This window comes from Notolabrus celidotus, chromosome 22 (assembly GCF_009762535.1).
Source record: "Notolabrus celidotus isolate fNotCel1 chromosome 22, fNotCel1.pri, whole genome shotgun sequence".
NCBI lineage: Eukaryota > Metazoa > Chordata > Actinopteri > Labriformes > Labridae > Notolabrus > Notolabrus celidotus.
Genome location: NC_048293.1, coordinates 17,425,337 through 17,449,929, shown reverse-complemented (window position 1 = coordinate 17,449,929; position 24,593 = coordinate 17,425,337). Strand labels below are relative to the sequence as shown.

Sequence of the window (24,593 nt, the reverse complement as noted above, 5' to 3'; positions counted from 1 at the left end):
GTGTGTGTGAGTGTGTGTGTGTGTTATGGTCGCCACGCTGAGGTCACCGAGCTCCACATTTGCTAATTTGCTTTTGGAGTGCACTCTGAGCTGGATTTTTCAGGGTTGCAGGGAAATGTTTGATTGAGTTAAGCACAGGAGAGCAAAGGGGGGAAAGGGAGGTCTTTGGCGGGTGTTTCATGGAGAAGATGTAGCTCAGTATGGATGAAATCGAACCACGTTCACTCTACTGCTTCTCCCACGACCCGCCATGTTTTTTACCCTTCTCCGTTTCCTCTCTCTGTGAGTGCTCTCGTTGCCCGAGGTCACTTTGTCACAGAGAACACAAGCTTTTCTCACTTGGTTGCAGCGATTCAATGATCGGTGTGTACAAACAAGCATATCAGGCAGGGATGACATGCACCCAGCCACCTCCCTCCTCCCCCCCCTCGTCTCTCCTACAGACTCCAATATGTCCTCCCTGCTCTCTTGCTTTCTCTCTCTGTCTCTCACTTTCACTCTCTGGGAGTGAACGTCCCCATGCACGAGGTGGGTTACACAAGCTGCTGCCCTGGGAATCCCGGGCCGGCTCATTATCCTGCACCCCTGAGACACACAGCTCACTGTAAACTAGGGCATCAAACCACGCAGGCTTGTTAAAGAGCCACAGATACTCTCATTAGCATCGGCACCTTTCCTAGTTAGGCCCCTTCTCAGACCGTCCTGTCATTCCTGCTCTCTGACGGGAGGATTCAGGATTAATGTCAGCTCAAGCCAGGAGGTCAGCACCGTTGTGGTTCAGATAACGCGGCTGATTGATCAGGAGTGGCGGGATGCTGTGGAATCTGTTGACAGCTGCCCACGATCCTCACCACTCTTATCCATATTTCATTGTGTCAAAGCTCTTACTCAGAATAACTCGTCTGGCAAGAGGCTGGCTGGTTGTGTGTTAGAGCTACAGGGGATGGATGAAATAACTGAAACGCCTCTTAATGTGACATGATGGTTGTAGGAAACACCTGTTTTGTTTGTTCTGAGGTCATAATGTAATACACTGATCATTTTTAAAGTGCTTGACTTGCAGTTCAAGCAGTGAGTATTTCAGTTTCAAGATCTGACTTGAAGGACACTTGTCTTCCAACTCTACACATTGAATCCAGGTAACTTTTCAGTGATTCATTGAATACAATATGCTATTTGGAGTACTCTGTAGCTCAAGAGGAAGATTTTTTAGAATCTTCTGGTTGTCCAACATAAGTTGCTGTTAATTTTCATCATGTCTAGTCTGTCCAAAATATAGAATTCAGTTCACACCAATATTTAAAGCTCCTGTAAGGAACCTTTTGGTTTGTGCTGAATATGGCGCCACCTCTGGACAAAACAATACCTCCTTTTTTAGCTGATCTTGTCCTTTACTTGAATACGTTTTTTTTTTGTTTTCCTTGTACTGACAAATCTCATCATGCTTCCTTTTAACATTCAAGTGCACAGCTCAAGGTGATTTGAAATTGAAAATATGTAAATTGCTGTTTTGGCAGCGTGTAGCGTCATCTGACACCTACAGGACCATTACAAACATTGAACATCACTGTATAGAAATAAACAAACTTGTCCCTGATGGTCTTGTTTGCTTTTATTTGCCCATATGGAGGCATCAGTGTTATTTTTAGTCTGTTTCATAACCAGCTGAAAACTCCTCACAGAAGGTTTAAGCCTAACAGAAGCATTGTCTCATCTTTAGTGATGGCAAGAAACAAAGAAGCAAATTTTAAAAAGTCTAATATTCTATGAAAAAGGTAAATTAAGTTAAGTGGGTAATTATCAATTTATTGAAATATACATGAGAAATGGGTGTGTGTAACTCCACCTGTTTAGAGCACAAAACAGATACAGTTTTTCCAACATTAATGCATTGGACAGTAAATGCAGAGTCATGCTTATCTTTTTACAATACCAAGTGTTGTTTTTAAATTTATTCTTACAACCCCAAAATTATAAAAAGTTTGGATGATGTGTAATATGTTGAAAAGAAAATAGGTTTTGGGGGTTTTGGTCATGAATAATTTAAACCTTATATTTAATTGAAGATAATGCAATGACAACATATATGGTGACAATGGGGAAAAAAATATATTGTTTTTTGAAAAAACATTTAGATTTGATGCCAGCAACATGTTTCAAATAAAGTTGGGGCAGGGACAACAAAACACTGCTTCATAAAAGTTGTGTGATATTAAAACAAACATCTGGAGGAACATCTCTTAACTACTTAGATTAAAATGCAACAGGTTAGTAACATGGCTTGGTATAAAAGGCCATTCAAGGAAGGCTTAGAAAGGGCTCACCAGTGTGAGAGACTGCGTGAGTGAGTAGTTCAACAGTTTTAGGATAATGTTCCTCAGTGTAGAGTAACAAAGAATTCTAGGATTTCATCATCAAGAGTTCATAATATTGTTAGTAGATGCAGATAATCAGGAGAAATCTCTGTATAAAAGGGACTAAGATGGAAACCAGCATTTGATGACTGATCATCAGCCAGACATGACTCTAGTGAAAATCACTGCATGGGCTCTAAATCACTTCCAAAAAATATATTTTCCGTGAACACAGTTTTTTGCTGCATACGTACATGCAGTACTGGGATTAATTTTGTTAACGAAAATGACGACCTTTAATGTTTGTCAATTACCTTTTTTTCCATGACTAGGATGAGATGATGACAAGCAAAAAATATGCTGCCATACATACAACGCCTTTTTCAGGAAAGACCTCATATATTCCAACAAGACAATGCCAAACCCCAGTCTGCACTTATTACAACAGCATTGCTCTGTAGTAGGAGAGTCTGGGTGCTAAACTGGCCTGCCTACAGTCCTGACTCGTCACCCTTTGAATGGCTGAGCAGCTGAAATCCTATATCAGGCAAGAATGGGAGAAGATTTCTCTCACAAAACCCCAGAAACTGGTCTTATCAGTCCCCAAACATTTGCATAGTGTTGTTAAAAGAACAGGTGATGCAGTACAATGGTAAACACGACCCTGTCCTAACTTTTATTTAAATGTGTTGTTGGTATCAATTCAAAAAGAGAGTATATTTTGATTTTAAAAAATGTTGTCTTTGCACTATTTTCAATCAAACATAAGGTGCTTTTCGACCTCAAGAACTTTCCCCAGGAACTTTTTGAGGAACTTTAGGTGATTTGACAGATTTAAAAACCAATTCTGTTGTCTTAACATTTTACACAGTGTCCCAACTTGGACTTGGAGTTGTACATATAATATCGCTGCTTTGATTTCATTCAGAGGTAACATGGAATGTTGCATTTATCTACTTCAAAGGTGGGTATCTGTAATCACTACAGCACCAAAGAAAAGACAAGCATGCCCACTTACTCACAAAAGTTTTAAAATCCTAATGTTTGACTGGATGGATGGACTTCGTCAGGTAATAGTTTTTAATGTATCTATGTCACCTAAGTGTCGGTCTCAGTGTGGATGGGACATGTACCGGGTGCAGCATCAGACTTCAGAGGCCGGGCTTCACAACCTAAATCCTGTTTGGGATTGAGCTTATATGAAAGCGCTCAAGTCCAGGGGAAGGTTGTGATTTCATTTAATGTTGAAAATGTGTCATTATACAAATCTCAACAGACCATTTCAGTATCAAATCAAGGCCACGACCTTTCCCAAACTAATGTGATGGCGACTCAAATACTACCAAGTATTTCAAGGTTAGATATTTCGTTGGAAAAATAATAAAGAGCATTTCAAGTAAGCGTGTCACTGATATGTTCCGTATTAATATTTCATTGTTGTAAATAGAATTGAATATGTGTCCTTTATAACATATTTCTGTTCCCAATAATTTGTCTTAAACATTATTTAAAGGAGGTTTGAGGCAGGGCATCCTCTGCTGCTTTAATTTTACCTTTTCTTTTTTAAATGTGCACATGATAAGAGTCACTGGAGTAGCCATTAAAAGCTAAGAAAATCTGTTTATTGATTATCATCTTACTGCCTTCTTGTAGCTTCATTTCATTGTGATTCAAGCCTGAACCGCCTCAGTAATTACCTCTAAAGTCTCTCCAAGCCCTGCAGAGGCCACTAAGACATATATGAACAATAATGGATTCAGCTTTGTCTGAAAGGCAGAGGTTAAAACCAAGTTAATGATAAGGTGTTATTATGGTTAGTCTTCACTGAAAGCGTTCAGTATTTGTTCTGTACCTTTGTCACTTTCTCCTGTCAATCCATAACAGCAATTTTCTGTATTACGCTGTTTGTCTAAGACTGTCTGTTGTCCTTTACTGTGAAAATGTATTGATGCCACTGATAGCAAATTGTTTTTCTTTTGTACCTATGAAGCCTTTTCTTGTTCCCAGCATGCTCTCCTGTCTGTCACTGGGCTGTGCTGAGATGGAAACATTCATTCTTTAGGTGTCTTGTCATCATACTGTCTTCGCTGGGCCTTCAACTGTTCATCTTTTTATTTTATTTCTCTCTTATTATAACTTTGCAATGTGACTCCTCTTGTCCTTTCCATCTCCTCCGCATGCTGCCTGATATCTGGTAGCATGCAGCCCATGGGTGATTGAGTCATTTCTTTCCTGCATGCCATCACGTCACTTCTTCTGTGTCTGTAAACTTCATCACATCTGCATCCTTGCTCTTCTTCTCCTCCCCAGGACCCAGACATCCTCTTCTTCCGAGGTTTCAGCTAAAACAAGAACTAATCAGAGGATGTAGAGCAAGAATTGACTCCCTCATATTTGTCCATCGCAATAATTATTTACTCTCCATTCTTCATTTATGAACACATCTCATAAACTCTTACTTTTACTCTCCATGTAGTTTCACCTACTTATACAAACCTATTTAAACCTGCAACCGTTGGATAACATCATTTTGAACAGTATGAATACTCAATTATTATGAACGAGTGATTGGTTAACTCACATCAGTTTGGGATCCTTTAGACCTCAGCAGAACATCAGAACAGTTCAGGACAGCATCTTTCTCAAGGTTCTCTGACTTCATTTAGTTATTCCTCCTCCAGGCCTCTTATTATGTCGGTGTTCCAAGTTCCAATATTCCCAGCATTATGTTATTATATCATGTTATCAAGGGCTATTTTGTCCCTTTCATCACACCGTAGTTAGGCTCCTGCAGTGTCTTCCCGTTTCCTGCTGCCATTGTGAGGGGAAAAAAAACAACACCATTGCACTTTTGATTGGCACTATTCATTAAAAAAAAACTCCAGAAAGACTCAGTTACTTTGTGGAAAGTAATATGCACTCTGTGATGAGCAGAATTCAAACAACACCTACAAGCTAAGCATACAGATGCGGCTAATCAGAGTGATATCAGGCTGCTTGCCCATTGTCTCTCCTGCTTTTAGTCCAAAGCATTGACTGTTTATTAGTAAGAACACTGTGCCTCCACGCCTCTATGTGAGATGTGAAACCTTGATGAGCGCTTACATATTGCATTGGTGGCGCCATGGGACCGACATCACATTCTTTCTGCTAAACAAAACATGTACAGAGGTCTAAAGGATGCTTTAACTGTAGCATTTGGGATTACTTTGGGTAGTTTCCTGTTTCTGAACCTTCCTCCAGCAAACATTTAATCACTTTGTACATTTTCATTTTCACCCCTTTGTATCTTACACCAGTAGCATAAATCTAACTTTAAAGCTCCTGTGAGGAACTTTTTGGTTTGTGTTGTTTTTGGCACCCCCTTTGGACAAAGCAATTTTTGCTGATTTTTGTAATGAACAAATAAACAAACATATCTTCTCCTGCCTTCCTATGAGAGTTAAAATGTATTAATCATCCAGAATCTTTCCTACAGAAAAATAAATAAAAATGAAAAACTGTCTGTTTCATTAGCTGGCAGTAGCTGAGTCCGACACCGACCCCCGGCAGCAGTCTCAGAAATTAAAATAATTATAAAGAAGTAATGGATCTCCTTGCTGATGGTCTTGTTTTCTTCTATACCTAGTGAAGAGACATCAGTTTTCATAGTCTGCTTCATAAGAGATAAAAAGTCCTCACAGGAGCTTTTTAAGGAGCCATACACAAGTGAAATTGTAATTATTGTTAGTGCAGCCAGTGTTTGAAACATAGTATCTGTCTTCACTTACAGTGTATTCTGTCCTCATGTGACACATATGACTCTATAATACCAGAAGAAGGCCATCTAGGAACCTTCTTCTAATCCTGTTTTACGTTATCGGACAATAAGCGAGTCTTTGAGCTTACTTTTCAAAGCCCTCCATCCACGCTCCATTATGTCCGACTCAAGAGGAATCAAGTGGGTTGTGCTCCTCGGTTTTTTCTCGGTCCGTCATAGGACTCCTCGGTGAATAGCCTACGGTAAACAATGGAGCTGTTCTGCGTTCCTGCTTTATGACCGCAGGTTATTTTACCAACACGGCCTGCAGGTCGGCACTCAAGAAGTCCAGAGTGAACACTGAACTGTGCCACACCGTGTGTCTGCAGGCTGTGTTTGTTCCCTCAGGGGGTGATAGGAACACCTCCAGAGTCCTGAGCGTTACCACATTGTTCTCTGTTAAATGAATGTCCACAAATAAAAACCTTGAACACAGCTGTCACTGCAATGAATGTTGTGTTTTGTGAAAGCCTTTCAGAGCTTGTGTATTTTAGGTCAACGGCGGATTAAGACGAGGTGACATTTCCTCCTTTCAGTGACATCTAAGAGGTTAAGTGCCTTCGGTGTCTTTGTTCTCTTTGTCATTATCCACCACTGTGTCTCTATTCTCACTAAACACACTCATTCTCATACATTACATTATTGCTTACACTAAATTAAGCAGGAAAGGTCAAGAACTATGCAGCCTTCAGGTCTATGAATGGATTTACATTCATGTTTTTATTGTGTGCAAAGCACTGAGTGAATATTAGGTGACACTGAATGTCAGCCTTAAAGAATTTCTGCTGCCTATCAGCGAGCTAAGCTGTTTTCCAATTCATTAAGATCTTATTAGAATTTTTAATGCTTATGTAGCCCCTCTGCACCAACAGCATTTTCTGGATCAACCCTGAACTCCCTGAACTCCCACTGACAGAAGATAAAATACAAAGTGTTTTGTAAAAACAGAAAGTTTGGGTAAAGCGTTATGAAGTGTACATTTTGGACACAATTATTGCGTCTTTTATAATTGCTTTGATTACAGTTCCACGTGTCAGAATGTTTGGTTCACTTTTTATAACTCTGAACGTGTCGGGTTGGATTTTGTTTGAGATTTGATGAAAATGTTTGCCCTTGGTGAATCCAAATGTCCCCCCAGTTTAAAAACATACTGTAAAAAGAACAAAGAACGGTTTTAAAAAATCCACGATTTTATTCCAGAAAGTGTCTTTTGCAAGATGAGGCTCTTGATGCCAGCTGATGCAAAGTTCTCTCTTAATTTGTTGAGCCACAGGTGTAACAGAAGAGAAGAACATGTAATATAATGCGATCTCGTATTGTTCAAAAAGATTGATTTTAAGGATATAGTTTTCTTTATGTGTTTCAGTTGGATTTTCTGAAATGGTAAGGTCATGCATTGTTTAACATTCTTATTGCTAAACTCTTCAACCTTGTAATAATTATTTTATGTTGTGAGAATTAGCAGAAGCTTCATGAAAAGAAGAGGTGTATAGGTGATATTCATTGAGAAAGAAATACACCTCCACTTTTATTTCTTCTTGGCATTCTTACCTGATGTCTGTGTAGTACAATGAAGTTTGATATAGTGGGGGAGAATTTTTCTTTTGAGCTTAACACCTAAAGAAACACAACAAGCTCAGAAGTTAGTTAGTGTCAAATAGTTTGTTTCAAAGTTACTCAGGTTTTTATTATTTTTGAAGTAGAAAAGCATAAATAATGTATATAGTTAGGAAAATATTTGGCATAAATGTGATTAAAACATTTACTTATAACCTTGTGTCCTTTTATTGTGTATCGCCCACATGAATTTCATGAATTAGTTGATTTGTAAACAAAATCTAAGATTTATGGCATCATCTTCAGAATCTGGACACAGCATTGGAAATTGATCTTCATTCAAACTCTTTATCAATGTCTGGAATCTAAATCTAAAAAAAAATGTTTTAGATGCAGCTCTGAATCTGTAATTGTGTGCTGACAGGGCATGACTTCCTATATAGTTCCTCTATTTTCTTGGTATAATAGAGCTGCCCTTGGGGGTCATTTGTCACCATTCAGCCTCCCTCCACACAGCACAAACAGGCCTTTTCTCCTCTGATGCTGAAGCAGTCATTCAGGCGTTGTCTGACTTTCCTGTCCAAATTATTTTGTTTGTGAATGACCATTCCTCTCAGTTGGCCACAAGCTTCTCTGCTGTCTTTTTATGTGAAAGGGTTTCCTCATTCACCACTATCCATGAGAGGAAGCCACTATTTTGGGTGGCATAAAGACACCAATGTCATTGCCATGTACACAAACACAATTCATCAACAGGTGTGGCAGGAAATGTTTTTTTCCCCTCTCTCTCTCTTTCTCTTTTTCTCTGCAGAAGGATGTTACATTTGGAGTGTGTGGGGTAAGTGTGACAGAAAAGTCACTGGTAAGGGGCATCCAGGCTGTGGGGGGATTTCCTCTCTACAGTGCAATGAAGAGAGGGAAGCCTTGAAACAGCTGGCTGTGCAATGAAGAGAGGGAAGCCTTGAAACAGCTGGCTGTGCACAAGAATCCTTGCAGCTCAATTAAATGCACTTTGTTTGCTCTAGTACTGTGTTTTGACAATGATCAGCAAAGCTTAAGTCCTGTGTGTGAGTCAGTATGAAGTAACTCCTCATATTTAACTTTCACCTTCGCTGACTGTTTTCATGTAAGAAATCCACGGATGAAGAGTAACCGTTGTGACTTTTTCTTTTTCAACAGCACTTAGCCAATTGTACACAGCTTCTTAAAGGCCACAAACTTCTCTTTAACAATGAATGATGGCTACAAAAGCAAAAAAAAAAAAAAAAAGTGAGAGTACTGCATCTGCACTAAAGAGTATTCATGTAAAATCTTAAAATGTACTTTGAGGAAAGATTGCAGCTCCGGCTTGCTAAGTTGTGACTTGAATTGGGGACAAAGATAATGGGGAAGGCAGATGAACCCATATTAGTGGTATGTTGATTTGTAATGGTTTTTCTTTAATCTCTTTGATACCTTTCATTTGAGACTTGGGATGCTTGGCCTTGCCATCAGCAATATTTTATATTTTTTTTCAAACATCGTGCTTCACTCCCCTTGAAGGATGTTTTATGTAAAATATGCTTTTTGTACCCTGCAAAGATATTTAATCAAGATTAACCTTGGTATTTTAGTAGCCAGTGGTCTGGCTTTGTGAGGCTTTATAATGGAAGACAATTAAGCACTACTTTCAGTGCTGAGGATCTGCTCTTGAGAGAAAAAAATATAACATATTCATAGCAAGAATTTTTGGCTGGTTTCTGAAAGACGAGACATTTACCATTATTATTATCTTTTTGTATCTGGCTTTGTCAAGACGTAGCCCAACCTATGACCTAAGCTGACTTTCTGTTACATTCAAGATTATGTGAACCTTGATTTTTTATAAAAATAAAATAAAATGGCCAAATCTGAAAAATACCTGCTCTAACTCACTACAAATCTTGTCACCTCATGTGTATTTCTTTGCATCTGAAAGGGACTTTTCTAAGTCTGCAGGTGATTCATGAGTAAAGTTAATTTAAATTCGATTTGTCAATAAAGTAAACATTTTATTCTAACATTTTTAAAGCTCAGCACTGAGAGACTAAGAAAGATCTGGCTCCTTCCAACTGATTTATTTTTTCTTGTTTAAAATCTCTCTCTCTCTCTCTCTCTCTCTCTCTCTCTCTTTTTTCGGTAAGAAACTTTAACCAGCACTTGTTGCAGCCATTAGCCTGCTGGAAATGTGGCAGCACTGCTCTTGTGAATGTTCATTCATGGTTTTCAGAACATGGCACACTCGAGTGTCCTCACATTGTCCGCTAAGAAAGTGCAGAGAAAATAGTTTTCCTGGGTGGTCCGACTCATTAATACACTCCGCACTTCTTGATTTACGGCTCACAGTTCAACTGCTGCTAATTAACGTGAAAACATGGAGGGAAAAAAGGAAAACAGAGAGAGAGGAGGAGGAGGAGGAAGAGGTGGAGGTGGAGGCCGCTGGGTTTCCCCCACAAAACTGAGTCATGCTAAGCCTTCCCTTCAGATCAAGGTAAGACACCAGATACTTCTACAACTTTCAGGGCAAGGCCCAAAAATGCTAATGTGAGCAGGTGAGGCCTACTTCAGGTGCTTTCTGTACATTAAACTAACCTCTTGAATTGAATTAATTGGATGCAATTTCAGATTTTCCTGTCTTTGAAATACTATTTAGTAGCTATAATGTAAATATGTAAATATAAGGAGACTACACAGCTAATAAAAAAACACTCTCTTACTTCTGTAGTTTTAAGCTAAAAAAAATGTCCTCTTAACACGTTAGCCTTCCTTTAATAACTTCTAAATAACTGACTTTCTATTTTATACATTCTTTAGTTTCTTTCTGCGCTCTGTGATTCTTTTTTGAAGGGAACACAATTTTGCTATAAAAACCATTGAATGTTTCTGCATCGTAAATGGTTTTTGACAGTATGTTTTTATCCCTCATTTGCCCAGTGTTAAAAGCTGTGAATGATCACTAAAAAGAAGGGATCAGAGAGGTCAGAGAAAGTTTACTCTAAAGTTCTTCTTCACATTTATTCTCTCTATCTGTTGGTCTTAAAGTTAGATTCTTGCTCTTCCTTCCGGTTTGATGTTGCCTTTTTTCAAGGTTGCTTCACTTGAATACCTTTTGTGCAAATACATTTTATAGTATAACACATACAGGCATTTGAGTTAACTGGTAAGAAATTAAAATGCTTAGAGATTAGCCACATAAACCTTTAAAGAGACTTAGAGAGAAAGCCACACTTAAAAGCAGACTGTATAAAGGTTTTTTTCTTGCTTGTAGAGTGTACATCTCAATTTTAGTCACATAAAGTTGATCAATAATAATAATTAGTCATTTAGACCGTTTTGAAGGAGAGCTGCATTTCTAAATGTCTAACATACCTTACCATATAATCACTTTGGTTTGTATCTCAGGCTGAAACTTGCACTCCTAGCTGATTTATATTTTCATGTATTCCCTTTAGAGTGCTTATTTTCTCTTTATTTGCTGTTCCCTTGTATGAAAAGCAGCTTCCTGTTGAGGTCCTGCACTGTTGCATGGTACCCTGTGACCCTGTCAAAAGCAATCATGGTGGTAACACACGGCTATAGTTTTCTTCTCATCTTAAGACATAATCTGTTTAATTGGTGTCAGAGTTGGGGTCCTTATGGTGAAAGTCCTGAGAATACCCACACAGACAGACAGTCGCGCTCACTTGTTGACACTTAAAAAACACAAATGAAGCAAGGCCTCGTCAACGTGCTGCTCCAACTTGTTAATCTATAGTGGGGAGGGTTTGGTGGGTGTTACTGCATGCCCTCCAGACACTCCAGTCTGACAGGACTTATGTCTTTCACATCTGACCCCTCGCACTGTTTCAGCCTTTTTTTTTTACACCTGCTCAGTCTCAATAACAGAGACCAAACTGAGGTGACAGAGATTTGCTTTTAACACCTCGAAGAAGGAATTAATTCATCATGGTGCCTGAACCCCTCCTTCTTCCTCCCCCATCTTATTCAGTGGGTCCCATAAAAGTCTGGTGATAACTTTTACTTGTTATGTACATGTTCATTATATAATGACTAAGCATTTCCTGTAACTGACTGAAAGCTCTTTTATGGGAAAACGTGCTCATAAACAACAATTGCATTGTCACATGCCACTTCTGTAATTAGCTTTTCTTTAACCTAATTTGTTAAATTGTAGTGATACAGAACAGAAAATTCTCACATTGCTAAAAACAAATTGTAATCTTATATTGTTGCTCAAAAATGTTTGAAGCCATATAAATAATAATGACAGTCACAGCTGATTATTATTATTATTATTAGTATTGTGATTTTAATATTATTATTATTATTATCTTTAATATTTTGGGGCTTTTTCACCTTTATTTGATAGGACAGCTGAAGACAGACAGGAAACAGGGGGAGTAGAGAGTGGGGGAAGACATGCAGCAAATTGTTGCGGCCAGAAGTCGAACCAGCGACCTCTGCAACGAGGACTAAAGCCTCTGTATGTGGAGCGTGCTTAGACCGCTACAGGCCATGGACACCCCACAGCTGATTATTATGAGAACATTGAAAAATGATTGATTGGCTACTTTTAAGGAAATTATATCAAATGCTGAGTCAGGTCTGTCATGTTGCTACTTCTTGATTTCAGATTTTTGTATGATATATTTTTGTTGTTCTCTTTTTCTAAGTTTACCTGCTTCCAAGGTACATTACAAGCTTAGTTTCTTGGAGTCTCATACAACAGCCCTGCGATAAATTATTCTTTTGGTTTTTCTGTTTAAACTGATACATAAAGGAGTTGATTGAAAAGTACACGTCTGTTTAGAGCGATGTATTAATTGTTCTGTTTGGTGTATAAAACATAAGAAACACCTTTCAGGAGGACACGATAAAAGCTTTAAAAACGGTGACCTCCAAAGTGTGCAGTAAGATGAATCAGTCCTATCTCAAACATATAATTCATGTAAACGTTGTTAAATGCACTACAGAGCTTTCGCTGTTAGCCTCACAAACTGATGAGTTTTTCTCTAGCAAGAGAAATACTGACTACGGTGACAAGTTTTTCTGTCTCGTACAGTCCCTAGTTAGTTTACCTACCGTATGTGACTATGGAAGTGTGCGCGACGATGCTCTGCTCTGTAAGACATCTACAAATACTGTGAGATTCAATAACATGAGCCCAAATTATAAATGACTTCAGTGTTTACACCTGCAGTAAAAGGTTAGGGATGTTTTTTTTTGCTGAGGCCAGAGTTCAGTGTCAGGGTCACGCACGCTGGCCGTCTCTGCACGCCGCGTTGACGGAAACCTGCAGAATACACTTTTGAACATCAGTTGAGCTGAAGTCGACGCTGTTTCTTCCCACCTGTGACCTCTCAGCAGCCTTGCGCTTTATTGGGGGTATCCTGGGGATGACTGTGAACACAAGACCCCAACGTAAACCAATTAAATCACTGAATAGAAGTCCATTGGAAGGGTGACAGGAAACCTAGAGGGTAGACAGAAAAGTGTAAAGTGACAGAATTCAGCTGGAGAAACACGGCAGTAAAGTCACCAAGGAAGGGCTTCTACGGGAGCCCTAAGCAGACATAAACCATACATAAGATTGTACTGCTCTGTTTTCCTGTGATAACGAGCTAGTCTTGAGTTCTGACTTATCGTTCTCATTATCTAGGGACATCAAAACTAGTTTTCATGTGATAACAGATTCAATTCAGCAGTTATCTCAAGATCTCATCTGACGTTTCTCTTTATCTCAGGATAACAAAGTTGTTTTTGCAACTATAACATTAATTTATCTCCTCATGCTGGTCACTGTGATAGGTCAGACTGTGATGCTGCCAGTAGAGTTGCACCAATTGTCCGGCTAGTGACTGGAATCAGCAGATTCAGTCCCAGTCAGTGATCGGCTGGTCGTCTCTAACATAGTTGGTCCTGTGCCTGTGTAAAATAATATTTATATAGTTAATATTCCCTGTCACATTTTTTGGTTATGATAGGACACTTGAATGATAAAACTTCAAGGAGTTCAGCCAGTGAGAATAAAAAAAAGATGCATTCATTTGAAAACATGATTTAATACATTTTTGGATTTGCCTTACGTATATTAAGACACTACTGGTGTGACATATGATGAAACAATGCACCAGAATACAAAAGAAAGTCAATATTTTATTTTTTATATATATTTAATTATGTATTTGTTAATTAATTAATTATTTAATTTATCATTTAGGGGGCAATTTGCTCTTATTGGATAGGGCAGCTGAGGGAAGAGAGGACATTTGGGGAGTAAAGAGGGGGGGAAGACATGCAGCACATGGTTGAGGCTGGGAGTCGAACCAGCGACTGCTGCGACGAGGACTGTAGCCTCTGCATATGCGGCACACGCTCGGCAAAAGGCGCCCCTTCAATGTTTCATTTTGAGTATCAAATCTTGCTGTCAATAAATGTTCTTCAAAGAAAAAGGAATTGCAATCTGACAAAATCCGAATTGACAGGTTGGACCTTTTAAAAAATCTAAAATGGAGTCAGTGCCAACATTAATATGTTTGGAAAAGACAGTTAAGTCTATTTTTTATTGTTGCTTTGTGCAACATCTGGGATTCAAAACATTAATCTAACGTAAAGTTGAGATCTCGAGAATATGACCAAATGAACCTGTCAAAGGAAAAAGAAGCACAAAAAATGTGTGACTGCGTGTCTGCTTAGGGCTTCCGTACTTGAACGCTACAGTAAGTTCCACAAGACAGGTTTTGGCAAAGTGCACCCGTTTCATACAACACTTGATCCAACTGGTTGTCAGTGTGGAGTTATTTAAATTTTCTCTTTTCCAGGGTTAGACATTCACCTGAATGCTCCTCACCAGAGCAGCGAGGAGAAAAAGGAGGAATGCTAGTTGAATGTGAAAAACACATTAATAAAACAGGAAATTGGGGGCTAAAAAGTGCAAATAATCACTGGATGTGAATGTGTCCATTGAAGCACTCTTTTGGGCGCTAGCCCGATGCTCCCACTAATGGTCTGTTTCACTGAAGTAGCACCAGGAATGCTAACCTTCTCAATGCTTCACAACTCAGGGCAAGCATGGCAGCACTCCTCTGTGTGTGAGTGTGAGTGTGAGTGTGAGTGTGAGTGTGTGTGTGTGTGTGTGTGTGTGTGTGTGTGTGTGTGTGTGTGTGTGTGTGTGTGTGTGTGTGTGTGTGTGTGTGTGTGTGTGTGTGTGTGTGTGTGTCTCACTGTCTATTATCCTTTCTGGAGAGAGGAAAAAAAATCCTCATCCCAGCATACTCTCCCATCCTGTAATGAACAGGGTCTACATATTTATGTTTTTGCCAGAGAACACTTGAAACACAAGAGGGGTTAAAGTAAAGCGTGGGGAGGTCTTTGGACCATTTTCAATATTTCCCCCCTCAGTGGCCCGCAGGGCAAGTGAGGGGGCTGTGTCTTTACAATAATCAGGTGACCAGAGGAAAATAGTGTGGCCTTAACAAGCCCAAATTAAAAAAGAACATCATTTTCATTATGCAGTCAAACACAATTACAAGCAAATGTTTTCTCTGTGGAGCTGCCCCTGCTTTCAGGGTCTTTGTCCCTCGCTCCTTAGTGTGTGCAGAGAAAGGCCCCGGTGGTCAATGGGCAGCTGAGTGGCGTGCTCAGCGGAGGCCCACATCCTCAGCCCCCAGCGCAGAATGCGTTTTGTTAGGAGAGCAGCCATACATTCGGAGCAGATTTGTTGAATTAGTGAGCACAGCAGGAGACAGGGAAGCGGGGGGTAAGTGATGGGGAGGACTTGTTGCTAGGTGACTGACATACAACTGCAGCATGCCAGTTTTCAGAGCTTGGCACTCCTTGTCTGTTTTCCTTTTTATTTTGTTTTCTTCCTTATCAGCCCCCTCCCTTCTCCTCCCTCTCCCCTCCCTGCTCCACCCTCCCATCAATTCACTTGTCTAGCTCTCCTTGTTGCTGAAGTGTTGATAATAAAATGAAGAGAAAATAGACAAAAGCAGGGTGAATCATGGAGGATTCTACAGTACAACTCTAGCACCTACTAAAAACCTAGTCATCAGCTTTTCAACTGTGTCGATACTTTAAAAACCTTGCTGTGCTAAGTGTTGTGGGAAAAGAAAAACGCTTTCATGGGCAAAGTAAAGGTGCATTCCCTCTTTCTAAAGTGTGTGTGTTGGTATAGAAACTGACATAAAGCATTAGCCTCATGGAGACACTTTGCGCTATCAGCAAAAAAAAAAAAAAGGAAAAGTATTTTCCTGGGGCTGGTAAGTGACACACAAGGACAGGCAGGATTTCACTGAGCCCCCATCTCGCTGTAGGCAGCAGATTTGCCATTTGAAACTCTGATAATTTCACATCTTCTCCAAACTGCAGCAATCACCATTTTTCAAATCTCCGAAAAATCAAAATGCATCCCATAATGACGAGAGTGATGAGTTTGACTTCTCTGACAGACTCGCTGAATTTTCCTGAGTGAACACTTTCTTCAGATCCATATTCGATGAGTGTTGTCCATCTCTCCTGGTGGCCTGACTAAGCAGTCTGACCACTTACCGTGTCTCCTGTCATTGCATGTCAAACATCTCACACCATTTCAGACCATCACAAGACTAGAAATCAGGTCATACATTTCAGCTTTTGCTGGATCTAATTATCTTGCATATTTGTAGAGAGTAAGGTTTCCATGAAGGTGTATATGACAGTCCCAGCACTGCTAGGTGTGATGTATTTTTATTGGTGTTATTATAGGTACGTGTGCAACACTTCTGTTTTCAAGAGTGAATAAATGAAAGGAAGCGACTGTGGCTGCTGGTGCTGCCGATTGTGGAGAGGCATTACCCGCACACTTCGTCTCTTCGTTTGTCTGAAAACATATTACACTTTCAGAATTAGACTTTTTTTCCCCAGTCATCTTTGAACATCACATATTCATTCGATGCCAACATCGGGTGTAGAGATTCAGGGTCATCAGGATTTTTGATTTCCCCCTCGGTGTCGCGTCTATTTGAAGCTGCGTCTGAAGGTCAAAACAAAATACACCCAAACGAAAAAAAGCCATTGTTGATCTGTTTCTCCACCTCGTGCCTTCCCATTCCTTTTCAGCAGGAAAGCATCTTTCTTGCTTTGTGCTGCTGGAGGCTTATGAGACTATCAGGGCACACCTGTGCCCTGAGGAAAATTCCCCTGCTCTCTCTAAAGCTGTATTATTCAGCACAAGGCCATGACAGTCAGTGTTTCTAAAAGCATTGGGAAGATTGTAAATGGTGATGCTAAAAACTGTCAGGAACCCACCAAGGCACAAAAAGAAAAACGATCTTGTATACAATAGCTTCTTTTTATATGTGTTAAATTGTCTGGAACAAGATATAGTCTTCACATTTGAAAGTAAAATAACCCTGATAGAACTTTGATAGAGACGGAGTAGTTTGTACCTACCTGAGATGATTTGTCGATTGTTTTGAGGATAATAAAAACTGAAGACACTCTTGCTCTGAAGTCAAAATATTATACCCTCAGTTTTTAAAGAATTAGTGTTAAATTGGTCACGTATTTGGCGTATTTTAAAAAAAATATTTATCATCCTGCTGAGAGAGCCAGACAGGTTTCATTTTATTATGACACAGTTAAACAGTCGATTAGTTTCATTTCCTTAAAAGAAAAACACTCAGCAGTGACTGATTTAAGTCGCAGCCATTTGCCAAATTCAGTTAAATTCAATCCACAACATTTCTATGAATATTTAAAAGATCAAATATTAAGCAATTACACTTAAAACATCCATGATTATATACAAAATACAACCCCCTTATTATTTAACACATTTAAAACTCTGTTGACTTTATTTATTTGACAGTGTGACTCTGATTATGTGTTTCAGGTTCAGTAAGTGTGTTTTTGTGGTTGTGTCCTTAAGGCAGATTTAATCATGAGGTGTGTGTTTTCATTTTGTCGATATACCTGCATGTGTGTGTGTGTGAACAGATGTCTGTCGGTGAATGTTTGGCAAAGACAGAGTAACAGTAATTGATCAGCTCAGCTTGTTGTTTCATCTGATTGGATTAGCAGCCACATCTCTTTGGCCTGGCTTCGTACGGCGGTACTTGCAGTCTAAGATGCGTACTCACACAGTCTCAGGTTTTCCTGGCTCTGTGTCGCTGCTGATGTGCTTCAGTGTGCCAAACTGTTTGGCAAGACTTTAATGAAACTGGATGAAACGAAAACAAACAAACTTGTATCACATTTTTAAACAGTGACACGACTCATGCGCTCAGTTTTTGATACATTTATCTTCTTTTAATGCCAACTTTTAATAACGGATTTCATGTTGAATTGGTTTGAACTCTGTTTGAGAGCTTATGAATAAGCGCTCCCACATCACCATCACCACAGCTGGCCTCCACCGCCTTTTATTGATCACGCTCTCCTCTTTGCTATGATATTATCACCTTTTGCCGCTTTATTTGTCTCTTTAGAAAACCAACAGCTGACTTTGGTATCTTGCTCATTTACATTGACCCTGAACCCCCGGCCTGTCTGTTAAGTAGACTGATTTAATCTCCCCTGGCAGGAGCACCCAGAGCACCCCTCTGCTCACCCTCCAAACATGCATTTTTAATCACTATATTAAGATGTCACATAACAGTCTGAGCTCATCACCAGTGCCGCTGGCCACAGCAGATATGGATTCAGCTGTTTAGAGAAGTATTAGACCCCAGCTGCTGGCTATTTGAGAGTTATCACTTGATGAGGTTGTATTTCCCTGTGAGAGCTATACCAAGAGACAATCCAGCTGCAACTCAAATGTAATCTTTGTGGCTTTTTTTATAAAGGTGATGTGAGAGTTAGAGTGCCGTGGAGAGGAGTGGGGACCAGCGAGGAAATAATTTGACTCATCTTCTCAAGGTCTCTGAAGTCTCCACAGGGCCTTGTCCTTGTAGCAAAAGACTGCTGATGCCACACAGTGGACTGCACACGGATAAATATTTGAGCATGTGTGAGTGGCGAAAGCGAGATGACTCTCAGCCTGTCAGTTGTGTTTGGAGTCGGCGCATCAAGCAGAGACCTGCTCAGTGACACCGGGTAACTCGAGCAATGACATGAGCACATACACATATACTTTCTCTCTTCCTGCACTGCATTAGCCTCCCTTACCCATCTCTATCCATAACCCCCCCCCCTCACACACACACACACAGATAGCCCTGTCAGCTAACTCCTGTCACAGCCTTCACCCTCTAGGTGCAGTGGTGAGCTTTGTGCACACAGTGATCAGGCAGCTCGCCAGCTCTGCCTTCTTCTGCCTCTACCTAGACAACTCCCTTCATCCTAATGAGCTCTGTCAGAATGGCATTTGACATAAGCCATCAATAAAGCACAGCTGACAGACTATAAGAGTCCGGAAATCTAGGATATCCCTGCCCTCTGCCCCTCATAGTGAAAACAATTCACAGAATAAGAGCTGGCACAAAATTGTTAGAAGAAAAAAAGGAAGACTTTTTTTATATTGGGAGGCAAATCGGATACAGGAAATCCTTGATAATGTCCGTAACCCATCCCTTCAATATACATGTTTTACAAATCTATTGTCAGCTGTCGCGCTTAAGCAGTTTCAGTCTTATTTGAATATAACAATACAAGGCCACAACTAACATTTATTTCCAGGGATGATTAGTCTGTAGATTTTTTTTCTTTATTCAGTTAGTTATTTGCTTTTTATAATCCCAGAAAATGTTGATCAGTGTTTCCAAATCTCTTTTTTCTTTGTCCAAACCCCCAAAATATTCAATTTTTTTGTCAGTAAGACTTAAAGAGACCAGAATACATGTTCATTAAAAGCTGAAGTCAAATAAGTTTAACCTTTTATATTCAAAAATCCCTCAGATCTATAATTGATAATCAAAATTGTTGGAAAATTATTTTAATCCTCAGGTGTCTGTTTTTGTTTTTGACCTGAAGATGTTTGGTTTCCTGTCATTCAGCCTAAAATATACCAGAAAATGTTCCTGTTTAAAAAACTGAAATCAGAGAATTTCTACATTTTTTGTTAAAAAAATAAAGAAAAAATCAATAAGCACAATACATGTTCATTAATTCAAAAGTTGAGTTAGTAATTTGAATCACATTACTGATTATTTGATCAATCACCGCAGCCTATAGAGCGGTGTTTGTAGAGTAGGCTGCTATTTTTGTTCCACACTAGGAATCATTTTTAAGGCCTTGGATTTAAAATCAACCTCAGCCCAAGTATTTTCTTCGGACTCTGAATGAAAAGGCGCCGTATTGTACCTTGAGGCTCCTCTCGGAGTGAGCCTTGCAGATTGCTACTCATCTGTGGCTGGCAGTAATAAAACACTAGGTTGAGGAAACAATCGTGTTTTATAGAAACTAATCAACTTAGAGGAGTCTTTTTGATCCTTGCCGTATAGGAAAGTGTAATGCACTGATGAGTGTACCATTTACTATAAAGTAATTCTGAGCTCAGGGTGAAGTCACTGCACTATGAGGGCCTCACTATGAATCATTCTGAGCTAATGGACACAATTCAGTCTTCTGTTTCTATCTTTTTTTTCCGTGTACGTCAATCTGCCTGAACAGGCAGCATATAGCTATTTAGGGAATGTATACTAATAAACGGATAGAATTAGTCCAGCACGATACGTAGATATATTTGTGTTTATTTTTCATATTAGCTTCTTTGTTTTTATGCACATACACAACATGAAATAACACACATCCTCAAAATACTGTCTGTAAAGGTCACTGTTGAAAAAGCTGCGATAGTGCAGACAAAAGAGCAAAGTCTGTTGCTAGAAGAGACATTTATTGACTGTCATTTGTGTGTGTGTGTGTTAGTGTGTCCTTTTGTGTGTGTTGTCTTGGAGAAGCAGAGGCTCTTAGACAATGTGAAGTGGAGGTGAGGCCCAGGCAGCATGGCCGCGACGTTGTGACCTGTGCCCTGACTCACGCATCACGTAGCTTCCCAGTGCCAGAGGACCCTCTGACCGTGATGGGTTTTGACTCATGTCACCTTTGGGTGTCGTCAAGATCCTCTGACATGGACAGGATTATTTTTTTATTTTTGGAGAGGGTGAGTTTTCTTCTTTTTTTTTTGCAGCTTAAAATGCTCTACGGGTACCCAGTGTTCCCACCAACGAGGAGACGTGAAGGAGGCTTTCCAGAAAGAGTCAGAAACACAAAAAAGGAGGTGTTCTGTTGTCACACATGGACAGAATAATTGGGAAACCATTCATGAAGGCTTGTTCTTTAGAAACCTCCCGCTATGCTGACAATAATGGTGTAACAAACTCAGCCCGTAACCTTCAATGCACTGGTATCATAATAGACGTAAGGATAAGAATGTTTAAGATGGAACATAAAAAAACTCTGCTTATCTCCTCTATTGTGAGTCAGATGTATTGTAAAGATCGTTTGTTAGTGAATGAAATAGAAAATGAAGAGCAGCGATAATGTGTGGGCTGCAGAGAAGTATTCAATCAACTGACCTGTGTTATACATTTTTTTATTTCGTTGAATAGTGCTTGTGTTTGTCAAGCAAATTTTTCCATTTAAAAGAAAATAAAAGGCGTATATAAAATCTGAATTCCTACAGCGCTCATTTGCAACACTCACAATACAGTATGGCTGAAAATAAAGCAGCAGTTGTAAAGAAAAACACGCCAATAGATGCAATTTTACGTATGTTTTCTATGAAAATCACTTCTTACTGCTGCGTTCAATTTCAACTTTCAAACTCGCTGTATACATTTGTGACCAGAAGATTTACTGTCCATAATTACCAGCTTGGCATTTTAGCTCCAACAGCGAAATGCTGCCTTGTACGCACAATCACTTTTGTTGTGCGAGTGCTATAGGTGGCGCCTGCATTTGTTCATTTGCAATTTCTCTTCTCTTGCCCTGCCTCTTACACTAACACTCACAAACACAGGTAATATATAGTAGGCGGTGTGCAACATGCACTCTCCCCAGTTTCATTTAGCCCTTTATCTGGCAAGAAATTGACTGCGTTCAGGAGTGGAATGGATGTAATAATTGCATGCACTCTATAGCATGCTACATAAATCTGTTTTAGAAATAAATAAGAGTATGTTTCAAGGTAGGCCTCATAGCTTTTTGCCAAAGATTCAAGGTTTTATTCTTACTGTAGTGTTTGTTTACCACAGCTAAAGGTATTTCTCTCGTTTTCATTTGAGTTGTGCAGGGGGGGGATTCAGGGAAACCTTCAGTACAGGATATGTCTTTTTATTTTGCATTACAATAGTGGATGAATAAAGTTCACATGTACAGGCTGCAGATGACTGTGAAGCCTGTCGTCTTGTGTTGCAGAAATTTACACAACAGTCAGATATCTTTGAAAAATGCAGTCATGCTGTATTTACTTTACAAACCGCTCTGTTCATAAATGAGTTTTTAGTCAGATTATGAATATTCAGAGCTGCTGTTGATCTCAGTCTAGTAGGTGTAATATTCTGTACACTTGTAGTGTGAATTGACTCAGTGGACTTAAGGTCAAACATCACGTGCACTTGCTGCTCTAAAACTGGCCGGGCTGTGCAGTGTAGTATCTGCCCTGTGAAACAAAAGCTTGGGGGAGGAGTATGTGTGTCAGGGCAGGGCTGGCCATGTGTATGTGTGTGTGTGTGTGTGTGCGCGCCCCCCACACGGACTGCTGCAGTGTATCGGCTCTCCTCTATCCATGTCAGCAGGCCTGTGTGACTGAACCGCACCGGATTACGTACACTGAGGGCCAATGGGTCAGTGGATAAGAAGTCTTCTCTGTTACCACAAATCCCCAGATTAAACGTAGCATCGAGAGCTCATGCTGCCCTCGAGGGCAAATGGGTCTGAAAACACAACTCTAAGAGAGCTTTGCCATAACCCCCCTGTCAGTGTGAGGCAACGTATGAGCGAAGTGACTCCTCTTAAGTCCCCGCTGCATGAGCCAGGCCCTTTAAATACATCCGGGTCACACAGGGGTTACAGGGAGTGTTGCTGACATGATATCTTAATTGGAAAGTTAATCCCGTGCTGGGACAGCTGACTAAGTTAAAACAGTCTGTCTTGCAGGGAGCAGTCAACACAACCCTGAAGTCGAGCTAGCCTGTTAATGTAAACTGTAATGTTTGCGTCCCCCATCTTTCCTAAGCAGAAGTCCTGCACCGCCTCAGGCATTGTCCCTACATTAGCATTGTGTAGCACTGTCTTGCATCACTGCTTGCATTTCTTGATGCTGTTTCAGTGTTTTAATCACAGACACAGCAAATGAGGCAGTCTGTTAACACTTTGTTGATATGTGTTTCATGTGCCTTTATGCACATTTGCATATTATCAGACATCACCCTATAATGGGGAAGAAGAGGAGGAGGATGAAGGTGCAGGAGGTTCGTATGGGGCAGTGACAGGATGGCTGTTGGTGACAGGCTCTTGTAGTGTCTCGTCTGCTCCAGTGATCCCAGGGAATCTGGGTCATTTCCAGCCTGTTCACATGTAACTATTCCCCACTCCTTCCCTCCCTCTGCCCAGGGCTGGCTACGACCCAGCTACATAATAATGATGACACAAAGTATATGTAGACTTCACTTATAAAATGAGAGGGAAGTGCAGCAGGGAGCACCACACCTGTGCACAGTACTAATCCTTTCTTTACCTTGTAGCTGTCTTTACTAAACCTCCAGGGACAGATGTACATCGAGTTGTTGTTGTGTGTCCATGAAGTGAAACGACCCTTTAATATACCCCATAATGTCATGTTTAATGCTATTATATAGATTTGTTGAAATATCATGCATTTCTAAACTTGCATTTTATGGAATTTGAAAGTTAATTATCAACCTATGGGTTATTTTTCTTCATCTTGGAAACATCAGTTGACGAAAGTATTTCACTTACTTTAATGTCTGTTTATCAGAAGTCACAGAGCTTTCACTCATACTACACCATCACCAGCAACAGACAGAGATTTGCAGAATTTAAGATTAAAATTTTTCTGAAAAATTGAAGACTTCTCAAAGTATTTATTTTTGAGACCCTGAAATAACGATCCTGCATAAGGTCTGCAGAGCATTGACGAAATGTGAAAATCATTATAACCTTGTGGCAAACTCAAAAATCAGATTTACAAAAAATCAGGCATGTTTGTCAGTCTGCTTCTTTATATCCTCTCGTCAAAGAATCAAAAATTCTTGGCCTTTTTTACATCAAAGTTGGAGTTGTCTTGGGTTGGGTTGTATTGTCATTGTACATTTCAATCTGCTTTTTTTTTCTTCTTCATGTAACTCAGCCTTCAGCGCCTCTTGGTTCACAAAAATAAAAGGAAAAGTCTTTCATCAAGATAAAAAAAAAAAACGAAACACCAGCTATGAAAAGGGTTCAATCTTCAATGTAGGATCCTACAACCCCTTCAAAATCAGTTTAGTCTCTTAGAGGAGTGTCAGTGGAAACCATGAAACAAAGACCAAAGAGAGCAAAAATTATGTTTGAATGAGATCCACTGTGCTGCCATGATGAATGTGTGGAGATATTGGTGTCAGGAGTTCTACTATCCTCTGACACAGTGACACAGGCCTGCAGTGGGTTACAGTAGAGCTTATATCAGGCTGTTTAGGATGGCATTTATGATTTGATATGGAAGGTGAAGGGAAAAGAGCATTGAATATAAAAACATTTGAAAGGTTAGAGACAACAGATAATAACAAGGAGGGAATAAAAAGGGGACTATTTTTTCCTGAGATTAATATGTAGAGGAAAGCCACCTGTTATTAGCGGAGTAATACAAAAACACGACGTCACCCTGACAGAGAAATCATCTCCAGACCTCCTTTTTTCGTATTCAATAAATGTTTAATGCTGCC

At 39.8% G+C, this 24,593-nt stretch overlaps 1 long non-coding RNA gene across 1 annotated transcript in view; it reads left to right on the top strand.

Moving 5' to 3' along the window:
- The first annotated feature begins 9,882 nt into the window (after positions 1–9,882).
- LOC117806399 overlaps positions 9,883–24,593 on the top strand; it is a 39,446-nt gene continuing 24,735 nt past the window's right edge. The window contains exon 1 of the long non-coding RNA XR_004629663.1: positions 9,883–10,219. This is a non-coding gene — a long non-coding RNA (uncharacterized LOC117806399). The remainder of the gene's footprint in view (positions 10,220–24,593) is intronic.